Here is a 23,258-nt window from a genome sequence, read left to right as displayed (position 1 = left end):
GATTGTTAGTGTGTTGTTCAAATCTCGCAGAGACTGAGGTTAACTGGGTGTAAAGACGGGAGAAAAATAAGGTGGTTGTTGGCCAAAATGCTACAGGAAAAGTCTGAGCTGTGATGCATTGTATGTGAAGATAGACTCTGCAGTACTGCAGCATTTTTCGTTTATCCGTGCAGATGTGCCATGACTATATTGATTTATTATGAGGTGTTACTAATCTCTATGTACGTTTGAAATGCATTATGATTCAGGAGAATGTTCGCATTGTTGTAAATTTGGTTCAAAACTGAGGAAAACCCATTTTGCTCATGAACAAGCAACACTAGATTGGGTTGTATATCGTGTACTTAACATATGCTGCATCCAAAAAACAGTTCTGTACTCTTGCAGCAAAGCTCGTGAGCCAGCTTTATCCCAGCATCCACCTGTTGGCACTCAGTCTCAGCTCTCTATAGAGAGGGGGAAGTTATTATGGTCACTCCTCAATCCCTGCCGAGCTTGTGTGGAGCGATAAATCCACAGCCTCTGCTATTGTACCTGTACATCACTGCTCCTGGGTTTGACCTTAATGCTTCCAGTTTGGTCACACTCGAACCAGAACCAGTGTATAGTGTATTTTTGTAGCACAGTTGATTGCATTTTTATGATGAAACGATCCTATAACTTTCAATGTAGAGCATTGTCTATAGTAGTGTTGAATTTGCACAAGTTGAATCTGCACATGGTTTTCATGTTAGATCTTGGATAGATGCAGAATCATTAATGAAATAAAAGTAACATTAGACTTCGATCATTCAGTCTTGTACAAAGGCTTCTTTAGATTGATTGATGGCCACACAGACTTGTGTTTATGATGGACAACTTATAGTAAACCCGAAGCCCTGAAAAACTAAATTGTGATAGCTGATTGCACATGCAGTTGTACTGTGTTTAACTTGACTCCTACAAGATTTGACTTTAATGTAGGGATGTCTGATATTGGCTTTTTTTTTTTTTTTTAACCAATAACTGATATGCCGATATTGTCCAACTCTCAATTTCTGATTCAAATATCAACCGATACCAATATATGTAGGCTATTTGACTAATTTTCGGTAACATCACATATCTCCTGTCGGGGAATTAACACATCATGCCTGATTATTGTTTTATTATTCTCAAATGCAACAAGGCTTTCCAAATGTAAACAGTGTCTGTGCAAAATAAGAAAACTACTTCAAGTTATGGAAAAAATGACATTTATGCCATATAGTTTTTAAAAATTGTCTGAAACAACAGTTCACACTCTTCCTCTCTCCCTCTATGAGTGTGGTAAATGCTGGAGAAATCCAGGCATTATTTTATCGGTTTTCATGTTTTTAAAAAAAAAAAAAAAAAAAACGATAATGATACTGACTGATATTACATTTTTATGCCAATATCGGGCCGATAATATCGGTATGCTGATCTGAGGATTACAAAGCCCAGTCTTCTGGATGTTTAGAAGATGAAACCTAACACACATTTAACTGATATTCTTCCAGTGGTCAAGCAATCGTTCAACTGGAGGAGTATTTACCCCAAAACATTGTATTATCTATTAGATATTTTATTATTTTAGTTAGAAATTTCTCTTCATTAGGATGGGGGCATAAAATAAGTAATTTTTAATAATTAAATCAGATAAAAATATTATGATATGAAGGTATGTGCGATATGTTGGATGTGACGGGAAACAAATGACCTCACTCATTTGTATATAGGCAGATTAATCTTATATTGACAATACTGTCTGAATTTTATCATCTACACTTGCAGTTTTCTCCATTTTATTCTGGTTCATTTGGTTATGAACATCCTGGTTACGTTTTGAATTAGTCACCGCAGTTTGGCAGAAGTCCAAAAGACAAAGCTTCATTCACAAGAGATGTTTTCAATATTTATGGATCACCTCATCAATTCTACTGAGCTCTTTGCCTTTAAATCTCAAGCCAAATTGATTCTTCAGGTTATCAAGTGTCTCATTTTATAGCAGACAAGTCCAATTTTGTCTAAAGTTGTTATTTTTTACATTTCAAGTCCAAGTCTCAGGTTTACCGTCCTAAGAGTTGGCTGATTGAAATGAGATTTAAAGACTTTCCATGAGTGGAAATGCATGTCTGAAAACAGGAATGAACTGAAAATGTAGATGTTACTGTCGGCATACTGTCTGCCATCCAACATTTCTAGCAGCATATTCTTTTTTTCTGCCTTTATTAATAAATAAATGCTCAAAATTTCCTAAACCTGAATGACGATACATCTGAGCTCATATTAATTGTATCAGAAAAGCATCAAGCATACTGCTGTAAATGCTGATGAAAACCAGCGATTTTAGAATTTTACTGCTATTTCCGAGGGTTTAAATGGCCTTGCTCTACAATAACTCACTGATTTGTTGACTCTTAATGCGCCTGGTCGATGGGCTGGTGAATCTTAGGTCTCGGCTGGTGACTAATGGTGCCTTGGCACTTAAAACCCCGATCCTTTTAATTTCTTTGACATCTCCTCTCAAAATGTTCTTTAAAAGAAAGCTTTAGTGAAGATTCAGTATGTCCTTGTTTTCTCTTTTTTTGGGCCTTTTTTTGATGGTTACTTTCCTTGTGGATTTGTTAGAAAAAGCACTGCGGAAATAAAACTTATTGCAGTATTTTAAAATTAGAATACAAGATTTGGTGTTGATGCATCAAATTCATTGAAGACTTTGTCAAATAATGCATGGATACATGATATTCTCACCTGTAGAATGTCAAAACTGAAGTGAGAGTGAATGACTCCTGTGACTCCTAGTTGATAGTTTACTTTATTTCTCGATGATAATGAAGCCAAAATAAACAGCTGCGCTATAGAATTCGGCAAAATGGCAAAAAAAAAAAATCTACCGCCGATTTGACTACACTGAAATTGTTTTTAAAAAATAAAGCTGCAAACATAAATGATTGGCGCGCTTCGAACCATTTGCAGAAAAAAGCAGGGACCAGTGGGATACCAGAGCCTTCCTGTGGACTGAATTGCCTCAAAGTGCCAGACTGCTATCAAACCGTGTTAATGTGATGGATATCCGGCATTGTGCATTCATTCTTCACGCGGTAAACATGGGAGCTAACAAACAGATCCTGGTGAGAGGGCCTCCAGTACAGAGCAGCCGCTCAGGCGCTCTGCCTCTAATGCAGCGACAAATATAGCCCGAGTTCAACTTCATTTTATGTAAAAACACACACAAACAGACACATTTTTCCTCGGAGTAAGCAGCTCCTTTTCTTTTGACGGTGTCCTGTGTGACAGAATGGAAACGGTCACTTATGTTGCTTTTTGCTTGATTCCTTTAAAGTCACAACATCTAACCACAAGTCAATGTGAGCGGGTCCACACCATCATTATTTTCTACATGTTTCTAATAATACAGAGCTGTTGATTTATATATAACTACTGCGATGCAGAGAAAGAAAAGGTTTGACGATTGCACTCCATGTCCTGTCTGAAAGCTACATATCTAATAGCGATTGCTTCATACAATTATCTTCCCAAATGGTGAAAAAAAGGTGAAAATTCAAATCATAAAAACTCTAACTTTTTTTTTTTTTTTAAATTTATGGTTTTTGTTCTAAAGGTTGACAACATTACAGAAGATTTTCAGTCATCTTTGTTGTAGTCCTCTTTTTTCCATAACAAAAAACAAAACAAAAAAACAAGGACTGGGAACTTACAGCCATCACTTTTTTCTCACAAGAAATATATACATGAGTAGAAAATACAGTGTTATTATGCAAGAAAAGTCAAAGTTTCAATCATATAAAGTCATTCTGAATAGAGGATATAAAATGAATCCATTTGTCCCAAATTAGGTAAATTTTGTCCTTTTGAATTTGTAAAGAGTATATCAATTTTTCCATTTTAAATATTAACTGTTCCCAACCAATCATCAAGAGTTGGTGGGGTTGAATTTAGCCATTTTCTTGTAATTGACTTCTTACTGGCTTGCAACAATTTTATATCCCTTCTGTCCAAAGTTGGTACCAGACCCATGTATAGATTGGTAAAGTCATTAGGAATTTGAACTTTAAAGACATCATTCAGAGCTTTATGAATTCCAGACCAGTATTGATGCAATCCAGGACATTCCCAAAATATATGAAAATGATTTGCTTCTAAAGATCTGCATTTTCTCCAACATTCTGCATTTATATTTCTGTATTTACCCTGGCATGGGGTCCTAAAAAGTCTTCTAATGTTTTTCCAAAAATTCAAACTTTTTCAGGGATATAATTCAGTGAATAAGATCAGAAAGTAGTGGTCAAGTGTCACTGTGACTTTACAAAAGCAAGTTTTTGGTCGTAATTCCAGAATTCATACAGTAAATAGGAGAAAAAAAATATACAGATGTCTGACAGGATAAAAATGACAGTGTTTTATGTCCAAAAGGTCAAGTCTCGACAGACATAAGTGTGAACTGTAACTTGACTGGTTAGCAGAGGCAGTAATTCTAGTACATTAGTAGAATTGTATATTCATGTCAGTGGGCTGTAGTGTGCATTCATGTGGGAAATAATTGTATGTGCATGTACTTTATTGGTTCTTGTGCAAGTGGCACAAGCAGAGCAGGAAAGAGAGCTCATGTGAGACGGCAGATGAGACATCAGGTCCTTAAATGAGTAAATTTTAAGACTGTATTGTATGTGCAGTTTAGTAAAAAAAAAAAAAGTGGACTCTTAATGTAAAACAAACAACTTAAGATAAGACAAGTCCGCCTTCAGCTGCCTGGTTGAAAAGCATCATGAATGCAAATCTCTTTGTATATATTAAAGTAGATTTCCCAGCCATCGCTGTCTGTGCCCCCTCCACCACTCAGACCCCCTCACGACGAAGGAACTACACCGCCATCATCACACCACTAAGCGTGACACAAGATATTCAGTCGGAGTAAATGGTTCGGCCAATTACATTGATTTTAGAGGAGCTATGTTGTTTGCATTAGTGGAGGAAAATGGACTGCCATTTTCCATGTTGTTGAGAATTGAGGTCTCTTCAGAGTCTATAATGGATAGCGTACCAATCAGCAGGCTGATGTAACTCTACACGCTCTCTTTTTGACCACATATCACATCGTGCACTTACACCATTAGAAAATCTTTTCAATATATTTCTAATTACATGAGCGACTGTATTTTCAGCTTCGCAGTGAGTGTATAGATGGCAGTGTTCATGCTGGAGTGGTTGCACCATTTGGGTCAAACTGCTGTATAACAGGGTGATGTTAAGGTAAAGTTTCTGATTGGCTGTTTGTCAAGATAATACGCTATTGTAGTATTAATGTCAGTATTGGTCTATGCTACATATGGCAATATTATTAAAGGCTGTGTTAAAAGCAAAAATCTGCCTGACATTAGAAATGTAGATATAGTTTTAAGATCTTCAATATTTCTAATTAATTCAACAAATCATGAGAGCATTGCAACCTAGAGACAACCTAGAGAGGTAAAGAAATAGAGCCTGTTCAGAACCTGGCTGCTCATTTTTGCCCTAGGAACCATAGCGGTTTAATTTTTTAATTTCTGTACAGATTAGACTGAAGTAACAGCAGAAGAACAACACAGATCCAAGTAAATGTTATATAATCGAGAACCACACAAGCGCCAAACTACTATGAGCACCAAATAACAACCACATACAACCAAAACAGTTTTTTTTTTTTCCCAGAAACTTGAGTGACATGATCTATACTCATGTCTCAATTAGCTGGTAACATTCTTTTGAGATCCCAAAGTGGGTGACAGGACTGCAGAATAAACTGTTTCGTTATTGACATTGTGATGTGCAAAATAGTCACATTGCAGGAAGTGAAATGTGATGAAAGACAAATGAACTCAAACCAATGCTGCAGCTTTTGGTTGCTGCTTGTTACAGAAAGAAAAGTCACTGTTCTAATTTTCTGTTTTCCACATCTACGTGGCAAAATGAACAAGGAGCAAGAGACAAAAAGGAACGTTTGGTTGCTAGACAAAATGCAACACTAATTGTGAGGAAATATTTCGGCTACTGAGGGACAGATGATCAAAAACGGGCACTTTATTGGCTGTGTCTTGCAGCTGTTAATACTAAATGAGCTGAAAGCTGGATCTTAAAGCCATTTTCGATCGTTTTGTCAGTGTTACACCAAATGAGATAGCTTTTGTTGAATATTTGTTGTTCTCCATGCAGATGTAGTTCACCAGAATCATTCTGGAGTAAATAATTCTTTCCAAATAGTTACTCAAGTCATCTGGTGAAAAACTAGATGTCTGTCATTTTTGTTTTCTAACACCATGCAGTGCTAGTGGGTAGGATTTAGACGTGAATGAATGTATGTTTTACGGACATACATACAGTGTTTAAATATTTAAAATTTAGTTTGGGCAACATGCTTTGAGATATTCTGAAGGGCTTTTTTCACCAGCATTCTGACATTTTTTAAGACGAGAGAATTAACTGAATGAATATTGATCAATCCTGAAAATACTTTTTAGTTGCCACCTTATTCCCACATGAGGCACTTCTGTTTAAAAAAATCTAAATTAAAATAAGTGTCAAAATGGTAAGATCTCTCTCTGAAGCATCCTCCTACATGCTGCAGACACACACCTAAACCAGAGTACCTCTAAGTAAGAAATCAAATGTCATTCTCGGGGCCAAGTCGATTTCAATCTCTATTTTCAGCTTTTTCCAAAATCCATAAATGCAGCTCTTAACACGGGGCTGAGAGCAGGGTGAGCAGAGGGTTAAAGGGGGTCCAGGGCTCTGTCAGGTTTGGGTTAACTGCCGTGTCATAGCGGCTTTTGTCTCTTTAACTGCACGGCGATGATGGTGCGCGGCAGACTCCCGCAGCCTGAAATGATGTGGAAGGTTGTCGGTTTAAATCTGCATAGTGAATGAGCTGAGCGTCGCTGCTCAAGAGTCTCCGATATGGCTGCCGCAGGGTGTTCTGCATCAGCCTTTTCAGAGCTCTCTTTCACTGCTTTAAATGGAGCAGAGGGATGTTGTCACTCAGTAAAGGCGAATCTCCGGTTGTACACGTTGCTGCTGTATGATCAAAATGCATTCAGGCCTTATAGCTGGCAATAACCACAACAGAAATGCCTCTCCAGCCACGTATCATAGCTGTCTCACAACAAGCCTCGCCTCAAAATAATTTCTTAATCCATTAATTGGCGTGGAGCAGCATTCGGGGCAGGGCTTTTTGTTCAGTATGTTTTTCAGAGATGCATACTAATCATATAAAGTGATCCTTTGTACTCAGGTTGACAGCAACAGCGAGGGCTTTTAGACGCACACGCACACGCACACGCACACGCACACACACACACACACACACACACACACACACACACACACACAGCCGGCGAGGCATGTGTCTGGGAGCGCCGACGGCAGAACGAGTGTATTATTTTCCCTGAAGAGTGTTATTTTCCTGTCAAGGCTTGATGGCAACGTGCCAACAGATGTGACAGGGAGCGATCATCCCTCCCTCATACAGTACAGAGAGGGGGAGCGAGGAGGGACAGATGAGGACGGAGAGAGTAAGACAGACACACTAGCTGGGTTTCCATCCAGGCATTTTAATGCAAATTATGATGTATCAGATTTGAAAAGCAGCATGGAAATAGCTAATTCTAATGAAATTTTCTCACAAAAGTTCTTTTTCCGGCGCGAGGCTGGAAGTTTGATTCAAGACATTGTGATTGAAACTCATTTGTCATATACATGCTGATACTATCTGTCCTCCCTAATCTCCCAGCAGTTATGGACAGCTATTGCACCCACGTAGGCTTCTGGTGCAGTTATGTGGTTTTTACCAGGGCTTGGCAACACACTCTAAAAATGTATTAATCAATAAATGTATTTTTGATGATTAGTGAGATTTTTTAAATTAAGTATTTCTGATAAAGACCAGGAGATGAGGTTTGTTTTCTATTCAATCACATTGACCTTATCAAGGTACGCAGCATAGTTTAAATCGATTAAATGCTCTTACTACTTTATTAGAAAATATGTTCATCAGTAAGGCAGGGGACGAATCACACGCATGTCAGATGATGTAGATCCTGTGTAGTACCTGCTTGTTTGAGCCTCTTACTGTTCAGTACCGTAGCAACCCTAGGAGGTGGTTATTTGGACTACAGGCAGTTATGTGTTTGCAAACAGGGAGCTTTGTGGGAGTTTAGCTGGTGATGTGCCACCATGAGAAAGTGTCCTCATTAATCAGCCAGATCTTGTCTTGTTAGTGAACTGAAGTACGCTACAACAACATACAGTGGCCCCTCGAATCCATAAAGTAGCGACCTTATATTTATTTTATTATTTATATCTATTTTAAAGCTTTATAAACCCTCCCCACACTCTTATAAACACTTCCTATGCTCTTAAACTATTTCTACTCTCTTAAACCTATGTCATTTTAACAGCATATAAAATTCTATATGGGTGCTCACCAGTGACTATTCTACAACTTGAATGATGATGATGATGATGATGAATTGGCTGTGCAGCACTGATGACGATGAGATGAATGTACTGCACAGCCTAGAAGAACATTACAGCTCTTCTGAAGGCACCACTTCATCAGGCGGTGCAGTATCTTCGCCCTTGGAATAGAATAGTTTATTAACATTTGCACTGGTACATCACAGTACAGTTACATTGGAATTCTTGTACGTGACTTCGTGTCAAAAAAACAAGTTTCTCAACAATTAAAAAGAAACAAGAACCCTGAAATAAATCACACTAAAGTTAAATACATTAAAGTTAAATCCAGATACTAGCATAAATAGATTAAAAAAATACAGCAATCAATAAAATGCTTGTTTGTAAAGGTACTTATTGCACATTGTGAAGGTATTGCACATTTGTCCATTATAATTAGTGTGATGTTGTGATATTTTGATGTTGTCCAGTGCCAGTTGTCAGATGGTGGCAGGCCTCGTCTGTAACTTGTGTTTTCGCTCAAGACGTCTTTTTCTGAGTGAGAAATATAATTATGGGGAGTTGCTGGTGCACCTATATACTGTAAAATCCCGCGATATAGCGAAAAATCTGTGATACAAAATTATATAAACAATTTAAAAATCTGCGAAGCAGTGAAACCACGAAAAATGAACCATGACATGGCGAGGAACGACTGTACTATGAGCTAGTGGCTGATTGTCAGTAGAGCGACCCACATCCCATAACATTCACTCCTTGACTTACGTCACGATACCGAGTAAAGCAGTTTCATAGTGAAATAGATGTCCATTTATTTGTGTTATTGATTGGTGAATTATTGGTTGATAAGACTGCTGAACTCTGGCGAAAATATGAACAAAGCCATTCCGTGCATCACGATATCAATTAATTCTTCGGAAAAGTCATGAATATCAATGACTTTCATGCATGTATGAGTCATTTTACAAGAAGATAACAGAGTATGTTGCACTGTTTTTACAACTTGATCTAATAATGTCCCTTTGTGTGTTCAGTATTTTGCCCTGTTCCGAGCGTTTTATTCTATCTAATTTCACCTCCATGGAGACGGCTTTCCTTTTCTTTGAAGCACTGCCATCAGAAGAGTCTGACTTATGCTTGGGAGCCATAATGAAGGGCAAAAAGTTAGTGAATGTAGCACAATCCAAGGTGGCGTACAACCAGAGAATGTAAACAAAGCCGTCTTATAGCGCCGCGTGACGACATATTCATCCACTCGCCAACTAGTTCCATGTAACCAGTTCTGACACAACAACGAAATGCTGTACGTTGTAAACCGAGGACCTCCTGGAAAACCTTCAGGTGCATTAAGGGCACTCAAGGGGTTTCGTAAGATGTGAGTAACAGCACACATCTTTGTGGGTTTTTCCTGAGTTCTATCTGTGCTGCTCATTTGTCAAGATGTGCTGTGTACTTGCATTTTTCTGTTTCAATCCGAGTTTTTCAAAGCAAAAACTATTCTGTACCTTTTTCTGCATCTGGCTGCCTCCTATCTGCCTTCCTGTCAGGGTGCAGATTTTTTATATTTTTTTAACAACACAGAAATTGTTACAGTTGGTGTATATTTGAGTGTTTTTGTGATGGGTGTACAATGCTTGAAATTGACTTATAAATGCCACATGTCCAAACCAAAACTTTAACCTCCACAGCTCCGCCAATAAATAACCCCTTCTGTGAACAGTTTTACTTGAAACATTTTTGCTGGATTTTTGCTCACCGACTGCAGCTGTAGACGGCTTTGATTACGAAGGTTGTTCACGTGGGCACTGAAAGGCAATTCTGTTCCTATTTGTATCAAGCAGCAGTCAAAGCTGTCTCTTAAATTGTGATTCTCATTAAAGTTACAAATTTTTTCTCACCTTTTTTGTGCACTGTGTTAAGGTTAGGAAATAATCAAGGTCATATGCCAAAGTCAAAGCACTTAAACCTAAACTGCTCATTCTTTTATCTGTCTAGGGAGAACTTTCTCACTTCATTGGTGTGTTTGTAGAAAATCCTGCCATTTCTGGAGATCACATCATCTTAGTTAATACACGGTATAAAATATAGTTTTGTAAATCGAAAACAGAATTGTTGCACACAAGGATTTACTTACTTTTGTAGAGAACAATTCAGTCAGAGACCCTCTCTGTGCAGTCAAGGTAAACCGAATGAAAGAATGAAATGCGTGTGTATAGAGACAATCAAATTGTAAGCACTAATATGAAAAGTTATTGTACTGATGGCACCGCAACATAGTCGGGAGTAATGCGGTTTAACCATTGTGTCATCCTGTGGGTCAAAATTGACCCGTTTTAAAGTTTGAAAATGTGGAAAAAAAAAATATTTTCACAGTGAAACTTCTGATGTCCACATTTTCAACATTTTTGGGAAATCTTTGAACATTTTACATTGACAAAAAATCAACCAAAATCCAGCGAATTTCGCTGGATTCATTAGACAGAAAGTCTTAAATGTTCTTCAAACGTACTCGCAGAGTTCACCATCTCACATTATGGTTTTTTAACAGGACATTAATGAGATACTACAAATCTCTGCTTTTAGAAATCCACTTAAGTTGCTGTTGGATGGTACCACAGACTAAATTTGGATTTCCTCTCCAGATCCTGCCTTAGTAATCTGATCTCCTGAGCCAGCTCTTCCTGGGAATCAAACAGATGAGCGCCGCTATTCAAAGCTACCTGATAAATAACAGCTGCAGCAGATCAGATTATAGTTGTGTGTTCACACCACTGTTCTCTTGTCATCTGGTAAAGTCTGTAACTAAACTGATTCTGTCCATTATCTCCCTCTCGGGTTCTGTGTTCCTCGATATCTCTCTCTTTGCTCCTTTACCCTCTTCATTTACTTCTTCTCTAACTAAAAAACAAAGAAAAAGCAAAACAAAGCAGAGGAAAACAAAAGGAAAGAAAGAGGAACATGTCATTACTGGTTTTGTTTCTACAGCAGCAACAATACCCTGACCACCCTCATCAAATGATAGAGAAAGATTGCATGCATGCAAGTACGAGAGAGCGATAGAGCCACTGTGTGACGAAAGGCAGTTTAATTTAGATAATTATCTCGCAAATTAACCACAAACTCCTTCCCTGTTAATTACCTGTCTTGGGGAGTGGTGCAGGGAAAACAAAAAGCAGAACCAGGGAGGTCTTTGTTCAGATCTTCTTGGGGGGGGGGCGCGTAAATTGGTTACACCCCTGCTGAAAGGCCAGATAACCCTTTGAAGGAACAACCACTAAAGCATTTGATAGGGTAATGGGGAATACTGTTAGCATCCCAGTTTGTAATTGGACGTCATAAATCTGGACCAGGTGATGGGGGAACAAAAGAGGGGTTTTGTCTGGGTGTCGAGGCCACGGTGCGACTTGTAAATCCTTCCCCCTGCTGAATGGCGCTATCTGACGGTCCACATATGGCTACAAGATGAGATGCAGAGCGACTGAATTTCCCACATCGATCCTGCAGAGTATTTATTTGTACTCGCATACATACTCGCTTGTGTGCATCCGCCCCAGCAATGCTAATAAAAAGACCTTTTCTTATCTTGGTGTCTGCTGAAGGTGATTCTGTCAGCTGCTATTAACCTTGCCTTTATAATGACAGCCTGCCTGATTAGTTTCAACACTTAAAGCCCTGACATTTTCAATTTCACTTGCTTGTTTTTCTTTTTCAGGTCTTTGTGACAGTAGAAAACACATTTTGCACATCTTAATCTTCTCTAATAATGACTCATTAGTGTTGTTGGCGTTCTTCATTAAAAACTAACATTAAAGCTTTGTTGTTTCTACCTTTTTTTTTTGTCAGTGAAGAGCACCAAAGTATGTTTTAATATGTAAACAATGTGCTTAGAAGAAAATCAAAAGGTAAAATAAATGTTTTATTAAATTTGAAAGTGTCTTTTTAGAGAAAAAAACAACGAAAAGCACAGTAGGTGGTCGAAGCACTTAACAAATCTGGGAAACAGATTAAATTTTGAGCTTGTGTGAAGAATTTGACAAGGTTAGTAGTTAAACAAAAGCTCCTCAGGTTAATTTCCCTTTATGTCTCCTCTTAAGTGCTAATAAAAAATAACTGTCTTTATCTTTGGTCAGTGGCAGGGAAGTGTTTTGTTATCTACAGATTTCAATGATTTTGAGCTTTATGATTAAACCGCCCCGTTGAATAACACCAGAAACTGGCTTGTCTGACACCTTTTATTGCTCTGTTAGCTGGAAGGACACATTTAACGTCGCCTAAAGCTGCAGAAGTTTATTGCCACTGTGAGGCAAAATGTGTTCTTGTTACATGTCTTAATGCTCCTCAAAGATCTGGGCTATTACACCCCCATCAAACAAACAGAAAAATACACATTGGTCAAGTTATGATGAAGAGAGAAAGCTGATATTTGCTGTTTTTCATGAGAAACTTGAATTGTTACAAGTAATGTATCTGCTCTGCGTGGTGCATCTTAGGAATTTAAAAAATGCTTATGGCGCTTCGTTTGCGCACTCCCTAGATATTACCTGTAAAAAAATCCATCTCCATGACAACTGAGCAAAACCCGTCTGTTAATGAAGAGTCATTGAATTATAAAACGCGTAATAATAAGAAGATCTTGGGCTGGCATTGTTTACTCACTGTGTAAAGTTTTTCTGTTGCTCAGATGATTGAAAAGAAGACAGAACTTGGCTGTATAGTCGAGTAATATAACTGATCTTCACTCTAGATTGCAACACTTACATTTACATATGTATTTGTATATTATAAATCACAAGCAAGAACTATCCACTGCAGGTTAAAATGTCAAAATCTTTCCATCCTCGTAAGTGCGTTTAATAGAAATGGACACATACAACCCTTTATGCGACGGCGCTGCTGTTGCTAAGCTGTAGCCGTGTTCTCCAAACCAGGTGTGAGAGACATGAGAGCGCACACACACACACACACACACACACACACACACACACACACAGACTGCTCGTACTTAACACACGTCGTGATGGGCAACATCAGAGCTGCACCAATATTTGTGTTTTGCGGCTGTCACGTATTTGTCCAAGTCCTCGTCGCTGCTCTCCACATGTACCGGCAGCAGGTGTGAACAACTCTTGTGCTGAGAGGGACACACTCTGCTGTCACCCTGTCAGGGAGGGAGAGACATAGAGACACACACTCTCCGGCCGGGGGAGGAGGGGGAGGAGGGGGAGGAGCGCAGGGAGAGATCAATAGTAGTGAGTGTGGAGTTTGGATAATTACAGTTGTTAGCAGGGAGAGGAGAGCAGCTATAGTGGCCTCTCCACTCAGAGTCTCTTATCACTCTCTGGCCTGTCATTACAGCTTTAAATGCTGCAGTGGCAAAGTGGCAACTCTCTCTCTCTCTCTCTCTCTCTTTCTGTGTTTTTTCCCTCTCCTCTCTGCTTTATATCTTCTCTCCTTGTTTCCTCTCCTCTTTATCTCTTCTTTCCTTTACTCACTTCTTTATCTCATCCCCATGTTTCCTCTTTTCTTAACGCCTCCCTTCCTTTCATCCTCTCCTGTCTGTTTCCCTCTTAATAAATTTTCTCCTCCTTCTCTCTCTGTTTATTTCCTCTTTTTGCCTTGCCTCTTTTCCTCAAGTGATCTCTCATCATTTCTCATCCACTTTTTGTCTTTCACTCCTCTTCCCCTTCCAAGCATCACCTCTCCGACATCTCCTTCAGTAATCTCTCTTGATCTTCACAGTTTTTTTGTAGTGTGTTTGTTTTCTCTCCTATAGCCGAGTGTGTTGGACTCAGGTTCATGTGCAGCTTGTGGAGTCAGTACAAGCCTCCCATGTGAAGTTTATTGTGCATTAGTTGGTGATTGGATTGCATGTGTTTTTTTTTGTGCCTGATGTGTTCCACTGGACCACAGGGAAGGATAAACGACAGATACAGTAGCCCGGTATGGTTAGAAACAGATAAAAGCATATATATCACCAACTAAGGCTGAAGGAATTCCTCGAGTTATTCTATGATGAAATTCCTCGAGGCAAAATTTTCTGAATCGAGGCCTCGTTTGATCCACAGGTCACTCATTCTATTCAGACCAGAACCTATAATCAATAAATTGTAAGGGGGTTTTAAATTTGACAGGATGCTTCTGTTAACCTGCGCAGATTTTCTAGTGTTTACGACATTTAGCAGATTAGAGGCTGAACTACGAAGGCAGTTTGACATCGTCAGACTTTCTTTGTGTGAGTCGGCTCGACAAAAACTAAAACCTCAGTCTGCGTTAACGGTTATGAAGGTGGTTTTCAACTTTCTTTAACGCAGACTTTCTGCTTAAAACTTGTCCACACAAACAGCAGCGTTTAATGCCTCATTTGACTTGTTTTCTGCACAAAATAACCTGATTGCGAACAGGTTGTTTTAATGGAGAACAATGAGGAATATAAAAATTTATGATGATTAAAAAGCGCTGCAGTTGGAAATTATGTAAGACAAGAATGCTGTGTAATTTTACTGATCAATGCAGCTGATTATTTCTAACAGACAGCTGCACAATAAAATGATCAAACTTCATATATTTAAACATGATATTGTACTGAAGTGCATGTAGGTCTGACGCTGTCTCATAATGAAGGAAATCACTTTGTGGCTGAATCAAAGTGAAACTAATCGTACTAACTGAATATTCTCTGTAGTAAATACTTATAAGTTTTCTTATATGTGTTCTATCAGTTCCATTTTTGATGCCAAGTGTGGAATCGGATTACTCGTTTAACCGCCAGAATAATCGATTGACTACTCGATTACTAATATCAATCATTAATTGATAGCTGCAGCCCCATGTTGTCATTCTGGTTGTGCATGAGAGTAAAGCTGCAGTATTGTAGCAGCAATAAAGAGCATTAGGGGCGTCTTTAATGTCTGTTTTGTTGTGTAGCACAGACCAGAAACAACCTCATGGTCAATTTAAAAGCTAAATAATCGCACAGTTGTACAATTCATGATTGGAATAGTTGATTATTCTTTCAGTAATAGACGATTCGACTGTCAGATTATTAGTTAGTTGCAGTCATAATGGTTACAAACAGCAGAGTGACTGATTCCATTTATATCTCTGGTGCAGCAGTGAGTCATCTGATTTTGTTGAAGTATGACTGAAGTACAAGCTGTTATTTTTACTAAAGAATCTTGTGCAGTGCTTCAAACTGCCGTTTTTGTCTAGTTAATTTTCCAAGAGGTCGGCCAAAACTGAGCAGCTGGTTTACCACCAAGTGTCAACAGGAGGATTTAGAATTTTCAAAACGATGGTAAAATTGAGTTACGAGAACTTGGAAATGTACTATGTGGTTTTGTGTTTTTATAAAGTTAAAAGGGGTTTTATGCTGCGAATGAATGACCTGGAGGTGTTTGTCTTTTTGAGCTATGAAATCATCAAGTTTCCTTTGTGGAATTTCTGTTGAAATTAACTATTTAAACTTTATTTCCGAGCTGGCCTCTTCTCTCTTTTTTGTTTTCCATCGTCTTTCCTTTTTTTTTTATTATTTCTAAACTGTATCTTCTCCTTCATCCAGTAATCTCTTCATCCTCTTTTCATTTGTTTTATCCATTCCTTCCATCCCTGCATAATCATCCAATAATCTGTCATTTCTTTTCTTTTCTCCCACTCCTCCTCCTTTTTTTGTCTTCTCATATTTGTCTTTGAGTCGTCATCTTCCTTACCCTCTTGTCCAGTATTTATCACCTTAGCTCCTCTGTCATTCGCTAATCCCTTCCATCACTCCTTTTTTCCCTAATTTGTTCTCGTCATCCTCCTGTTTTCTTCACCTCTCCTCTCCTCTCCTCACATCCCCTCTTACATCACATTTCTCATCCAATAATCTCTCTTCATCTCCTGTCGCCTTCTCTGCTCCCTCTTCCCTTCTTTTTCCTTTCTCCTCCTGTCTCTTCCTTCCCTCACACCATCAGCCTTGCCAGAAAGCTGAATTTATTCTGAAGATACACGCTCTAATTTCTCAGAAACAGTGAGAGAAAGAGGTTTTGACTGTCCAGCCAGACAGGATTTTCTTAGTTGTTCAGGCTTGACACGCGACACTAAAATAGGCCCAGAGAAACCGGAGTTAAATCCCCTCTGGATTGCCGGGGTTGTATCGCCGTTCTTGATTTCATTGATCTCCACTGATGTTGAGGAGCCTTGTCAGACATAAGAAGGAGATGAGAATGATGGAGGGAAGGATTAGATGGGTGCAAAACAACAGCGGTTTGTCCCCTCCAGGCTGTTTGCTCTGATTCAGATGGTGCAGGATTAGCTGAGGATGAGGAGATCAGAGTGGAGTGTATGTTGAAGAGAAGTGGGCTGGTGAAACGTAAACGCTGGAGGCAAAGCTGTCAAATATTCGACCGATTTTCTCGTGTTCTGTAGGTGGTGCATAGTATACCATGAAGCAAACACACACACACTGATCATGCACTGCAAAACAAGACCCAAAACAAAAGTAAAGTTGCCGAAATTGATTAAAACTCTTTCTTATTTGACAAAAAGTGGACAAAGAGTGAGAATCCATGGCTTTACTCTCTATCATATTCTTAATATTCACCTTTTGTGGCATCATTGCACTTGCAGATGGTCTAAAAACTGTTGGATTTGGGTAAATAATGTGTTCTATTGAAGCCCATGGGGAAACGGAACTACGTGAATGTGGTTTTGATTGTCAGGAAGCGCTAACAAGGCCACTCATGCAACCAGACTGTCAGCTGTCTCTCAAAGCAGTGTGTGTGTGTGTGTGTGTGTGTGTGTGTGTGTGTGTGTGTGTTACGAGCATTGAGTTGGGTATCACAATGAAACAGGAAATCACTGCAAGGATAAAAAAAATTCTCTCTCGCTCTCTCCCCTCATACAAAAACGCTCGCAAATAACCCGCTAATCTCTGCCTCTGCCCGCGTGCCATTCAAGGCTTCCTCCAATTAAAAAGCATCAGGGAGTCGAACCCGCCATCTTATTTATCATATTAATTAGAAACTCCCATGACAACAAAGAGAGGCCTACAGCTGTGGAGCCGAGGAGAGGCCTGGGAAATGAAGGATGGTTTGATTTGTTGTCTTGCTAATGTGACACCTATTATACAGGTTAGGCCTCGAATACAAAGACACCACAACAGCATATGGTAATTGTGAGTGTGCACACGCATGCATATGTGTCTGCATAAGGATCTACTTTGACTAAGTAGTTTCTGCACTTAGTTATCCAGAGCTTGATGTATTTCATGTGGGTAACGCGTCAATTATCAGTTACTTACCATTACAAGTTATACCTGAGGGGGGTTGGTGTGCAGGTTTGACAACACTCACGGGTATCTTGTACATTGATTATATGTTTCAGCTGTTTCTCTTTAATTCTCAAATGGATTGAATTGTGAGTATTAGGAAATATCGGGGTTGATCAAAACGTTTCAAGACAAAACACGAACCATACCTGACTTAAATGTGACCATCAAGTAGTACACCACTTCCACCGCTTCTACCCTGCAAGTCCCATTATGTTCACATATCGAGCACCCTCTGCCATGAGCGTTGAATCTCTTAAATTGTATAAAAATAGCGAGTCTTCAACTTGCATTTCGTTTTGGGGAAGAGGTAGAATTCACAGGGAGAGAAATGTGGTGAGTCGTGCAGGTGGGCATGATTGTGTTGTGGAAAAGAACATGTGTGTAGCTGTTGCTGAGCACACTCTGCATAGAAGTGTACTGACATGCCTTTACGCCGAATGTTCCCCCTCATACATCTCAAGACATTAATTCTAAGGCTGAAACAATTCTTCGAGTTATTGGAGTAATTTGATTACTAACCTTCCTCGAATCAAAATTCTCTGAATCCAGGCTTCCTTTAACCAGCTACCTACTAGACCCCAAGTCACTAACTGGACCCAGACTTCATCCTATATCCAGACCTATATCGCCTCTATTTTAACTAGCGCAGCTTTTCTAGTGTTTTATGGCATTTAGCAGATCAGAGGTTGAACTATGAAGACAGTTTGACATAGTCAGACTTACTTTGTTTAAGTCGGCTCAACAAAAACTAAACCCTCAGAGTTAACAGGTATGAAGGTGGTTTTCAACTTTGTTTAAGTCAGACTTTCTGCATCAAACTCAAACAGGAGCATTTACTGATCGTTTGACTTCTTATTTGCAGTAGCAGCAGTTTAAACAGACCAAACATAAAAACATATTTATGTGATTTCTACATCACCAACTAAATACATGTGGGGTTCCCATGGCTTCTAGTTTTAATTGAATACCCCTGTACTGTACTTTATATGTAGAATACCCCTGTACTGTACTTTATATGTAGAATACCCCTGTACTGTACTTTATATGTAGAATACCCCTGTACTGTACTTTATATGTACAATACCCCTGTACTATACTAGATATGTACAATACCCCTGTACTATACTAGATATGTAGAATACCCCTGTACTGTACTTTATATGTAGAATACCCCTGTACTGTACTTTATATGTACAATACCCCTGTACTATACTAGATATGTAGAATACCCCTGTACTATACTAGATATGTAGAATACCCCTGTACTATACTAGATATGTAGAATACCCCTGTACTGTACTTTATATGTAGAATACCCCTGTACTGTACTTTATATGTACAATACCCCTGTACTATACTAGATATGTACAATACCCCTGTACTATACTAGATATGTAGAATACACCGCAGGTGTCCACCTGTGTTCTGCCAGGATGGTTATTTCTGTTGCACAGCACGCTCACTTTCGCTTTTGATGCTACAACACGCATGCCAAGCGTGGAATCTGATTACTTGATTAATCACCAGAATAATTGATAGAATACTCGATTACTAAAATAATCTAGAGCTGCAGTCCTAATTAATTCAGTTCAATGTTATTTATAATGCGCCAATTTACAACATATCTCATCTCATAGTACATAGTGCATTTCACTTCACATGGTAAGATAAAGACCTGACGAATTCAGGGTAAAGCTCTTAATTGACAGTCTGACCCTGGTGGAATAGTTCATACAACCACGTGAATGCTGAAGAAAACAACGAGCATCCGTCTGGTGCCTCCTGACCTGGCAGCCTTGTCTAGTTTTGGAAATTGCGGACTCTTACTCAGTGAAAATTGCAGTTTTCTCTGGTAGTGCAGACTCCCCTTTAACGCCACTGATTATCCTCAACATGCAGGTTGGATTATCCTGGCTGCTGACTGACATGGAATATTATGTTTTCTTCTCTGCACCTGTCAGAGATCCATGAAGAAAGTGGAAATGTGCACCAAAAACACGTGTAACACAGGTCCCACTGATGGTCACATGTACACCAATTTCTTGGAAATTTTTGATCAACCCTCGTAAGATAAAACAGATCAATATGTGAGCTTTAGAAGTGCTGATGGACAGATTCTGTTACCTTGGACACAGCCAGACTAGCTGTTTATGTTCCCTGCTTCCAGATTATTTGCTAAACTACGCTTAACACCTTAAGCCTCCTGTTGTCCTCATTTACGGGCACCAAAAAATATTGCTTCCTTGTCTGAAAAAAATGCCAAAATTCTGCAAAAATATTCCCCAAATTTCTGAAAATTTGCAAAACCTTCAGGAAGAAAATTCCAATAATTCCTTAAAAGTTTCCCTTAAAGGTTTTATTAAAAAAAAAAAAAAAAATCTCCCATATTTTGCAAGAAAATTCTTGTAAATATTTTCAAAAAATGAGTAAAAATCTTCCAAAAAAATCCTAAAAATATCTAAAGTGATGACATATATATCAATAAAACTTCTAATATTTTCTTTACGAACATTCACATAAAAATCAACCAAAATCCAGTGAAATTCGCTGGATTTTGGTTGATTTTTATGTGAATGTTCTTAAACATTGTTAACATTACTTTTTTTCCACCAAAAAATGTTCAAAGATTTCCCAAAATGTTGAAAATATGGACATCAGAAGTTTCACTGTGAAAATATATATTTTTTTCCCCACATTTTCAAACTTTAAAACAGGTCAGTTTTGACCCGCAGGACGACACAAGGGTTAATATGGAATGAACACAGATTAAAAAAGGCATTGATTTTAAACTATAAGTTAAGAGTCGACTCCACAAGAAGATAAACCTAACAACCTAAATCCCTTTGAAATCAAAGTTTGCTATAGGAGTAAAAGGAAATATGGATAAAGGGATAAAACAGACAGGATGTCGAGGACTTGAACATCTTGACATCTCGAGCTTCAGTCAAAACTGAGTGTAGAGACCCTACATCTGTTAATGAAGATGTGAGGAGAGAGAGGGATCCAATCGGAGGTAGTAAAGGTGTAAAAAGAGCAGGACCGACTGATCGAGGGCGAGCAGAGTGAAGTGCTCTGTAATCATGGGTCTATTAGCCTGCCCTCTTTACGGCCGTGATAGGGCTGGAGCGCTGCCCTATGGAAGATAAACGCTCGGCATATTTAACAGCTGACAGGTGTGTGTTTGTGTGTGTCGCTGGGATTGCTCGTGTGAATTTGTGTGAATGGTACGGCATGACACGATTTCTTTGTGCTTGTCTTAAATAATTTTTGAAACCTACTACCTCCTGAAACAGCGCTGTTAGTACTTTAGAGCCAATTAAGGGGCTGGCAAGGTTCTTTAACTAAAAATCAAATCTGGTTGCGTTACTACAATCCACCTCTGAGGGATTGGATGTGATAAAACAACATATTTATTGCAAAACTGATATCTCGCTGTATCGGTATTGTGTCCCAGCTCTATCATTGAAGCTGCTCAAACACATTCTAGAAGTACAAAATGAGCAAATTTAAGCTCATATTTACCACACAGAAGTTACCTAAAACTTGGGCCTTACAGTGGGGCCAGATTATTGTGGATCATTAGAAAATTACATTGTTGGGTTTATTTGACAACCTTCTGCTATGATCATTCAAATCAGAGTGAGTCGAGGTAGTCTCTGAAATCCCACAGTATATGTCACAGTGTCTAAAGACTTACAGCTGTAGTTCTTTGTTCCACAATGTTTTTCTCAAGTCCACAACTGATCAAGTAGTAATGTAGTGTCGTGTCAAAGATGTGCCGAGTAGAAAAAGAAGAGGCAGAAGTGTGAGTCGCTGGCCGTGGTGCTGAAGCTGTCCACCGTTCTGAACTGTAGCTTTATAATCATCAGCATATGGTTAGCTGCAGTTTGCTTGGTGTATCTTGGTGATCTATCTCTTTTAGAAATCTCTTTCTTTCACTGAAAGTGTTCTCCTGGATCTACTCATTATGGTAGCGTTGTAAAAGGTTAGCACAGGGGTGTCAAACTCATTGTCCAGGGGCCACATTCAGCCCAGTTTCATCTCAGGTGGGCTACACCAGTAAAATCACAGCAAAATAACCGATAAATAATCACACCTCCAAACTTTTCCTTTAACTGCAAAAAAGTATGTTCTGAAAATGTTCACATTTAAGGAATTATCTTTTAACAAAACATTATGAACAACCTGAAAAATAAATTCAATCTCAACAATATTATTTGTCAATTTATCATTTACACATGACAACTTACAGATCAGTGTCTCTATAAAGGCACAAAACATCTAATAACAGGTATCTGAAACTTACTTTATGATCCAAACGACAAGTCAGACAAAAAAGACAAAAAAACTAAACAAAAACAAGACAAAATATTACAAAAATGAGACACAAAAGGAGAAAAATGAGACACAAAATGACAAGTCAGACAAAAAGACAAAAAACAACAAAATATTACAAAAATTTGACACAAAACAACAAAAATGAGAAACAACATGACAGAGACAAACGACACAAAACAAAAAAAGACAAAAAGTTAGACAAAACCGAGACAAAAAATTACATATGACACAAACGAGACAAAAAATGACAAAAGAAATAGAAAACACGACAAAAACGATGCGCAAAACAACAAATAAAGTAAAACACAAAATGACAAAAATAAGACAAAAAACACAAGTGAGACAAAAAGGAAACACAACACGACAAAAACATAAGACAAATGTCAGGCAAAAAAGACAACAAAAACAAGACAAAAATGAGACACAAAGCGACAAAAGAACAATGAGCAATCTAGTTTTACTTTATGATCCAAACTACTTGTCATGGTCTAGAAATAATTTTAAATTTATAGTTTTACAATTTTACAATCTGCAGTTACTGCTGTGAATCCTTTTGTGTGGATTTTCAAGGTTTGCTATGCTTTTGTTTTTTGCTGGCAGTCCAATGTCTTTATGCTTCTGTTTCTCTGAAAATAAGTCAGATTGACACCAAGGTCACTACATTTGAACTGTCTTTTTATACAAACTGGACTTTCTGGATTTTGTCTGTACATGGTCACTTTACCTGTATTCCTTGCATTTTTTTTTACAGTGCTGGTTTTGGTCTGAACACCTCCCAGTTGCCAGGGTTTATGTAGCGACGATCGACCTTAACCCCTTGTGATCCTGCACACAAGAGTTCAGTAAAGGTAAGGGACTGATTTACTTGTGCTTTTAGACTTCATGAAGTTTGTTTAATCTCCAAGCATGAAGGACAGAAATGGAGAGCAAAATAGATAAAGATATCAAACAGTGTGTTGGATAGATAGATACAGAGAAGGATTTCAGATCTGGAAAGAGACAATGATAAATGAGCAGAGGATATCTCAGCTCTGATTCTGTCTCGATACGGCTTTCCTACAGTGTCTCCATTTTTCTTTCAAGCCACCAGTTATGGAGTTTTGATAGACGCCATCAAATGTGTGAGTGTGTGCATGTG

The 23,258-nt window shown here is 38.5% G+C and overlaps 1 long non-coding RNA gene across 3 annotated transcripts in view; it reads left to right on the top strand.

Moving 5' to 3' along the window:
* Positions 1-23,258, top strand: part of LOC118471517 (uncharacterized) — a 105,394-nt gene that overhangs the window by 10,333 nt on the left and 71,803 nt on the right. For all 3 annotated transcript variants that reach the window (XR_004848841.2, XR_004848840.2, XR_008600701.1), the window contains one exon: positions 22,872-22,968. This is a non-coding gene — a long non-coding RNA (uncharacterized LOC118471517). The remainder of the gene's footprint in view (positions 1-22,871; positions 22,969-23,258) is intronic.

Source organism: Amphiprion ocellaris, chromosome 24 (assembly GCF_022539595.1).
Source record: "Amphiprion ocellaris isolate individual 3 ecotype Okinawa chromosome 24, ASM2253959v1, whole genome shotgun sequence".
Classification (NCBI taxonomy): domain Eukaryota; kingdom Metazoa; phylum Chordata; class Actinopteri; family Pomacentridae; genus Amphiprion; species Amphiprion ocellaris.
The sequence above is the reverse complement of the archived record's forward strand: the minus strand, read 5'-3'. Positions and strand labels throughout refer to the sequence as shown.